Genomic DNA, 8,131 nt, shown 5'->3' on the forward strand with positions numbered 1-8,131 from the left:
TTTGTATCACGCCTGTTTAATCGGTACAGCGCGTGCATTAGACAACTTTGAGCAGTGTGAAGTCTCTCCGAGTGTCTTTGGTTCAGTAGCTTCAAGTTCCCGGCTGTACTGTGCTAGCAGATAGTCCCAGTTCTTCAGTAGCTGAGATGATAATCATTCCGTGGTTTGATTATTGCTATTAAGCAAATTTCGCACTGTCCGATTACTTAGAGAGCCAAAGCATCGTCTTTTAAAAGTCGTGCTGTCCCAAAGCAATGTCAATTGCTAACAGCCACAGTTCTTCATCTCTGAGGACAAAAATAGTAAAACAGATGTTCAAAGGCCTGCATCTCAAAGATGGCGGCCCGATGTTAACTGATGGACTCGGGATGCTGAGAATTATAGTCCAGGATTCGAATCAGAGGTCGAATCAGGGATCGAATCAGGGGTAGAATTAGGGGTCGAATCAGAGGTCGAATCAGGGGTCGAATCAAGGGTCGAATCAGTGGTCGAATCTGAGGTCGAATCAGGGGTGGAATCAGGAGTCGAATCAGGGGTCGAATCTGGGGTCGAATCAGGGGTCGTAGCGGTGTCTTAAATATCAGGTTATTAATGCGAAACAATTTTCCGGCGTGGACCGACCGTCCTCAAGAAAGGGACCTCCCCCCCCCTCCCGGTGAACTGATTATGTCATCGGCAGTGCTTACCTCCGAAAAAAAAAAATTAATTTCCTTCCCAAGTGGGGTTCGAGACCCGTCCGGCGCGAACCGATCAACTTCCCTGGCCACTTCTTTACAGCATTACGCCATCACCGCAGCAAAGCACCCCGCCCTAAATTGCCAGTCTCTCGCGCTGGATTTGGGTATTGTCGTCGTCATCAAGTTTCATTTGTGCGATCAGATCAGCTTCGATGGCCTCTGCATTAAATTAGTACACCATCACCGCAGCCGAGCACCCCGCCTGCATGCTTTCGCATTGATAGCACATAAGTAGTCTTAAGTGCCCTCCGTAAGTTTGCAGTGGCGCGTCGCACAATGCATAATTTAATGGTTGCATCCATGCGCACATCAATATGCACAAACGTACTTACAAGTGCCCATTTTCTGTGCACCACATAAGAAGGCAGACGCATAGGCAGCAACTTGATATGAACCGCTAAGTATGCGTGCAGAGAGGCTAGGACACCGCGCGTGAGTCCTGTAAAGCATTTGACCGCGGTTAAAGATTTCAGAAAGCGAGGTCATAAAGCTAGAGGTTTCGCTCAAAGCCGACGGAGGCTACGGCCAGGTGAGTATTTATAGATCGAGCTAGCGTTCCCGTACCATAGGCTGCATTCGTAGATAATCGGTGAGGTAAGCAAACGCGCGACTCCTTCAGTATTTTTCGGGAACAATGGGTTTGTGCGAAATCAAAGCGAGGAGAATCCTTTTGAGGGCCTAGGAGAATGAGGTAATGTGCAATGTTATGAAATGAAACGGTGACACGAAAACAAAATTACACGCTTCAGACATATTACATGGCACTTGCATCAAGGTAACTTTAACCTTTATTCCTTCTTATTTTTTTATCTCAAAAACAATATACCGCGTACTGAGACCATGATTTTTTCTCGTGCGGAAAGCTTGCAGTGTCGTGTTCATTGAAATATCTGGTAAATTCGCGTTACCGTCATGAAACAGCACGCAGTAACAGATGCCCCGCTGTGACATGAGCAGAAACTGCGAACAATTTTTGTATTCTGTTTAACCTGCACCTGTCTGAAAACTCGGTGTTTAGTATGCACAGATATACGACGTGTGATGAAATGCGTTGCCCGTAAAATGCCAGAGACAAACGACTTTTTAGCAAACCTTTTTGTCTCGCCCAACAAGACCAAGCTAAATTGCGATCAATTATACATTTGCCAATAAACGACAATGTATGGCACATTCTTTGCTGTTTTATGATATCTTTTCCATAATCTATAACTACAGCGCGAAGAACGAGACAGAAAAGACCGGACCATGAAACAACACAACATCAGCACATATCCAACGCACTACACATATTCAGCAAATGCTCCGTAATTTGAAACCTGAAACAGTCGAAATAGCCAAGGAACAGCAAAAATCCAATAATTCTAACGTGCGAAGAGCTGTTCTGATTAAGGACCCTGCTCAGTTTGCCGTCATTTTCTTTTTTTCCCAATCCTATTTGCTGAAAATAATAAATGTGGGAAAAAGAAGCACGCTGCAAAAGGCAAAGCAGAGAATTTCCGCTTAGGAGAACGGGACTGTGTAAATAACCAATAGCGCGTGTAAAAGAAAAAAATAAACGTTCTTATCCAATCAACACGCACTTATATTACGGACAAGGCTCTTCTCGAGTTAAGACGAAGACCCATCCCATCATCTCAATGGCACACACTCTGTGTCCTTTTTTCTTTTCTCATGAAGAGAACAAACATGACGGAGCTCCAAATACAAAGACGATGAGCCCAGATCGGTGAATCAAGACCGCGCACTTATGACGTGCAGCGATTGCGCGCGGTCTCCCCTGGGCATTGGAATTAGTTTGTAACGATATTTGCTCGGCCAACGCTGTCTGACCTAAGCTCGGTTTAGCCCGAGGGGCGCAAAATAGCAGTAGATCCGCTGCACTTCCCTAGCAAGATGTTTGAGAAAATAAAAAAAACTAACAGTGATAGAAACAGCTGAAGGTTGTAGAGGGGGTGCGTGAGGAGAGAGGAGGACTACTCTCGTCGCCGATGAATGAAGACGGCTATAAGTTGATTAAGGGCAGGTCCGAATAAGCTCTCCGTTGCCTTCGCGGGGGGTCTCATCAAAACGAGATCCGGCAACGGGGCTCCGGCCTGTGTTTGCTCGAGCCACAGCGGCGGCGGCGACGACGGCGATGACGACGCTGTTTGCGCTCTGGAGAGAAAATTAATTAGGGACGTATCGCGCCGTCGCGTTCGCGGGGCCTAGGCTCGGTTTGGCTTTCCATGGCTCGGCTCGTTGCCCCGTGCAGCACAGCCGGCCACGCACCAGAATCACCGGTCCTTCCTTCCCTCTTTTACCGATCGCCTTCATTTCGCCTAACGTGGCGCAAAGTTTGCGTGATCGTGCGCCTTACTCCTGTCCCATAAGGTCAGGCGCTCGCGCTGTGTTTGCTGCGCGTCGCAGCCGCGTACAACGTCAGCGCGAACGCACATGCCTGTGCCCCCTACTTCGCTGCAGAGAGAATGCATTGGGGTACTTCTCCGTCTTGTGTGCCTGAGTTGCGTGGGCAATATTTTCTACTTCTTCTTTACAAAACGTTGTTTCAACAGTTGTGCATTGTTTTAACGCTATCGCGTTAAAGCTCCCGTTGGACAGAAAATCCGCCGTCGTCGGCTTTGTGAGCGAAAAATCCCCGGAGAAGCAACCAGGTCGGCCATCTTGGTGTAAGGAGCCAGCGCCACACTGCGGCTACAGAAGACGCTCGGGAGGCGGACGAAGAAGAAAAGGAAAGGAATACGTGGCAGAGAGAATGTGTGGGAGAGAAGAAGAAGACGGCGGTCGGCGACGGAGGTGGACCTGTTCTGCTGGCGCCCCGAGTTACCAGGCTTGGGCCTCAACCGCAGACGTCCGGGTGACCAGACCCGGACAGCCATCGTCGGGAGCCTCGGCCGTCACATCCAGGCGCCTCTCTTCTTGCCCAGCCGACAGCTTCTCGACACGGGCCGCCTCTAACATCTCCGTGGCGCACCCGGGCTACCTGACCTGGGGGCCGTGCCCGGAGCACACAGACGCTATTTTCTTCGGCAGCGTTGAGGCCGCCGTGGAGAACGCCGCCAACCGGGTGTCAACGAAGGGAACCCGACACACGTGCCTAAAGTCTGCCCCGACGCCCAGCCACGCCTCCTCGATTGACGCACCAGGCTCATCACCGGGACACAAAGAAACTTAAGTGTGACTTTCCTTTTTGACTGTCTTCTCGTGAGCGTTTGTTTTCCTTTCCTTTTTCCTCTTTGTTCTCTCTCTTGTCTGTTTTTTTCCCCCGTTTCATTTTAATACTTCAATTAGATTTTCCTTTCCTGCAAATGCCGCCTCGTTTATTTCTTTCCTATAACTCATGAATGTTAATGCGTAAATTTGACCTGCAGTCTTCACTTCCTCACAAATTTGGCGTCCGCTACGACAGGACGAGGTCGGCTGTTATCGCTTTGGTACTTGTTTTTCTTTAACCACAATGAGCGCGTCCGAGCTTGTGGCGGCAGGAGAGCGCATGGGGCTCCAAGGTGCAGAGTTGCGCGCGTGGGTAGAAGAGGAGCTTAAGAGAACGCGGGATGAGAGAGCCGCTGAGCGTGAAGCTTCCAAAGAACGTTTGGAGAAAGAGGCACAAAACTTACAGTTGCGAGTGAAGCTTATGGAGGGTGGGGAGCGACGTGCTGATGTTGAACCAGCTGTTCCCAGGGCCGAATCGTCTATTCCCATCAACCCTCATGGGCTCATTCCCGTTTTCAACGAAGGTCGGGATGATCTTGACGCATACCTCAAGCGATTTGAGCACGTGGCCACAGGTCAGGGTTGGCCGAAAGACAAGTGGGCCACGGCGTTGAGCCTATGCTTGGGGGGAGAAGCTCTTCGTGTTTTCGGACGGTTATCTCCGGAAGACTCTAGATTACACCAAAGCTAAGCTAGCGCTTCTGCAGCGATTCCGATTCACGGCGGAGGGATACCGCGAAAAGTTTCGCCATCGTAAGCCCCACGATGGCGAGACCGGTAAGCAGTACGCTACGAGGCTGTTTAGTTTTTTCGATCGTTGGGTCGAAATGAGAGGCCGAGGCAAAACGTTCGAAGAGGTTCGCGACATGATTGTCGCCGAAGAATTTTTGAACAACTGCCACGCCAAGCTTGCGATATTCATTCGCGAGCGTGACTGCAAGACAGTCGACGAGATTGCGGTTGCCGTGGATCATTTTTTGGAGGCCCAGCGGCAATCTAACTTGTCAACTTTTAAGGATAAGTTGGAACCAAATATCCCCAAGGCGAAGGACAGTACTGCGGGATACAAATATCACGTGCGGTGCTTTCTGTGCGATAAGGCGGGACACAAAGCGTCCGACTGCCGTATGCAGCCGAAACAACCGTACTGCACGTTCTGTCGCAAGCAAGGCCATGAGGTACAGTCCTGCAGGCGCAAGAACCCAGGAGACCGCGAGGCGTCAGCCTGTTGTATGCATCCTGCCAGTCCTCCGGTTGAAGTGCGGCCTGATCTTACCAGTGTGGATGCAGGTTACCAGCCGACGGTTTTCAGTGCCAGCATGCCTGTGCAGCAAGGCGAGCTGTTCGGGCAGCCGGTTTCTGTTTTGCGGGATACTGGTAGCAACCGTATCGTGGTGCGTAGGAACCTGGTTCCCGAAGCGGCTTTGACCGGTGCTAGAGCTACTCTGCTCCTGGCGGATGGCAGAAGTTTGAAGGTCCCAGAGGCGGAGGTGCTGATCTCGTCGCCATATTTTTCGGGCAAGTCCATCGCTCGCTGCTTGGAATCTCCACTGTACGACGTGATCATTGGGAATGTACCAGGCGCCCAGGACCCTTTTTCTATTAACCGGACGGTACCACCAAGAGTTCTGACTGTCCAGAAAGGGATAGAAGAGGCTGTAGGTTCTGCCGTGCTGGGGACAGCGAAGGTTTCTATGGCGTGCAGGGACGTGTCCATCAAAGCATTGGATGTATCGAGACCCACGTTCCGCAGGAAGCAAGAGGAGGACACAACATTGGATGTGTGCCGGAACAAAGTCGGCGAAACTTATCCTGGCGAGAACAACACCGCCTATTCGTTTCACTTCGAAGACGGAGTTCTGTTCCGTGCGTTCCAGTTCTCGCGAGGACAAACGATGAAGCAGGCCGTTGTACCGAAAAGCCTTCGCCATCAAGTCCTCATACGTGCGCATGGAAGTGCTTTCTCCGGCCATCAGGGCATCCGCAAGACCACTGAGAGGGTGCGCAGAGAGTTTTATTGGCCAGGAATTCAGGCGGATATCAAAAGATTCGTAAAGCCTTGCGTTGTATGCCAGCATACTCTACCCAAAGGGAAGGTAGCGAGGGCCCCGCTGGGTTGTCTATCGCTCATTGATGCACCGGGCTGAATGTCTTGAATCACTGAAGTGTGCTCATGGTGTAAATATTGTACATAGTGGTCAATGTATATATGCTCCTTTAGTGTGTTCCTGTGTTTCCCCTGTGGTGTTCCATTGTGTCCCTTGCTGTATGCCTGACTGTCGTGTGATCAGTGTTATCTGGTGTGAACTGTGCCAGTGCGAACCGATGGTTCGGTTCAGAGTGCGTGTGTGTGGTGATGTGGTGCGTGCAAAACAGTGTCCAGCGCCTCCTCGTCGCGTCTTTGGCTTCAGTCTTGTGTGCCGCTGCCCCAGGAAATTTTTTCCGATGGAAAAAACTCTGAAAGGGGGGCTTTTGTAAGGAGCCAGCGCCACACTGCGGCTACAGAAGACGCTCGGGAGGCGGACGAAGAAGAAAAGGAAAGGAATACGTGGCAGAGAGAACGTGCGGGAGAGAAGAAGAAGACGGCGGTCGGCGACGGAGGTGGACCTGTTCTGCTGGCGCCCCGAGTTACCAGGCTTGGGCCTCAACCGCAGACGTCCGGGTGACCAGACCCGGACAGCCATCGTCGGGAGCCTCGGCCGTCACATCCAGGCGCCTCTCTTCTTGCCCAGCCGACAGCTTCTCGACACGGGCCGCCTCTAACATCTCCGTGGCGCACCCGGGCTACCTGACCTGGGGGCCGTGCCCGGAGCACACAGACGCTATTTTCTTCGGCAGCGTTGAGGCCGCCGTGGAGAACGCCGCCAACCGGGTGTCAACGAAGGGAACCCGACACACGTGCCTAAAGTCTGCCCCGACGCCCAGCCACGCCTCCTCGATCGACGCACCAGGCTCATCACCGGGACACAAAGAAACTTAAGTGTGACTTTCCTTTTTGACTGTCTTCTCGTGAGTGTTTGTTTTCCTTTCCTTTTTCCTCTTTGTTCTCTCTCTTGTCTGATTTTTTTCCCCCGTTTCATTTTAATACTTCAATTAGATTTTCCTTTCCTGCAAATGCCGCCTCGTTTATTTCTTTCCTATAACTCATGAATGCTAATGCGTAAATTTGACCTGCAGTCTTCACTTCCTCACACTTGGTCACGTGACCTTGCGGCGTTATCACAACCTGCCCACTGGACTGTGAGCGAATTGGCCACAGCGGCAGGTGGCAGCTAAATTAAGGATTGGCCACTCGGCAAAAGCAACCCGGATCGCACAAGCCCACTGCTGGGAGCACCTGCGGTCGCAGGGCTGTGGCGCATTGCTTAACTGCTGCACCAATGCGACAGGAGTGTTATGATGACGCCCAAAGATCTATGAATATAAAGTCGGGAATGGCGAGTTCCACATATATGGGCAATAATTAACTTATTAAAAATATCGCGTAATACCTTTAAGGGGAAGCTGAAGTGTCCCCTTCAATTTTTATGCTACCATAATAGTCTAAATTCTGGGCTGACAACCACCTTAGGTTTTTTTTTACATGCAGGCAATATCATATAACTCTAGGCTGTACCGTAGTAACGTAGTAGCTTCAAGCTTGTCACAAGCTTGTTTGTTTGTTTTGGCAAACTTTCCTGCTATGCGACTCAGGCCAAGAAAAATATAAAGATAAAAAGCAGAAAGTAGAAAAAAGCTCTCTACCAATTACATTCGCCAAATATTCTTGAAAAAAAAAATCTGCTTCTCCCGTAATCGAGAGTAGAGTAAGCATGAAATGTTTACGGGCATAACACATTGGTTGTAGATGGTACTAGTCAAAATCTTGAAATGGGTCTAGTGTTCACCACACCACACTCTTCTTGTTGCGTCGAAGCGATCGCCTGCAATAGTGCGGGCTTAGGTAGGAAGCCGCGAGCCGTGGCGGCCTGGTCGCTTTCGGGAGCGGCCACATAATCATGGCGTTGTCGGCAGCGGCGAGCAGTCTTCTGCTATGGCGTATCACTCGCAAAGCGATCGCTTTCCGCAAGACGCTTCCTCCCTCCCCTTCATCAGGCTCCATTGCTCGGCTTAAACAGCTGTGACGGTGGCGGCATTGAAATGCAGGACGATGCAGAAGCGTACGCGGACACGACGAGACGCAG

This window comes from Amblyomma mixtum, chromosome 1, assembly GCF_055824585.1.
Source record: "Amblyomma mixtum isolate Tamu chromosome 1, ASM5582458v1, whole genome shotgun sequence".
NCBI classification, from domain to species: domain Eukaryota; kingdom Metazoa; phylum Arthropoda; class Arachnida; order Ixodida; family Ixodidae; genus Amblyomma; species Amblyomma mixtum.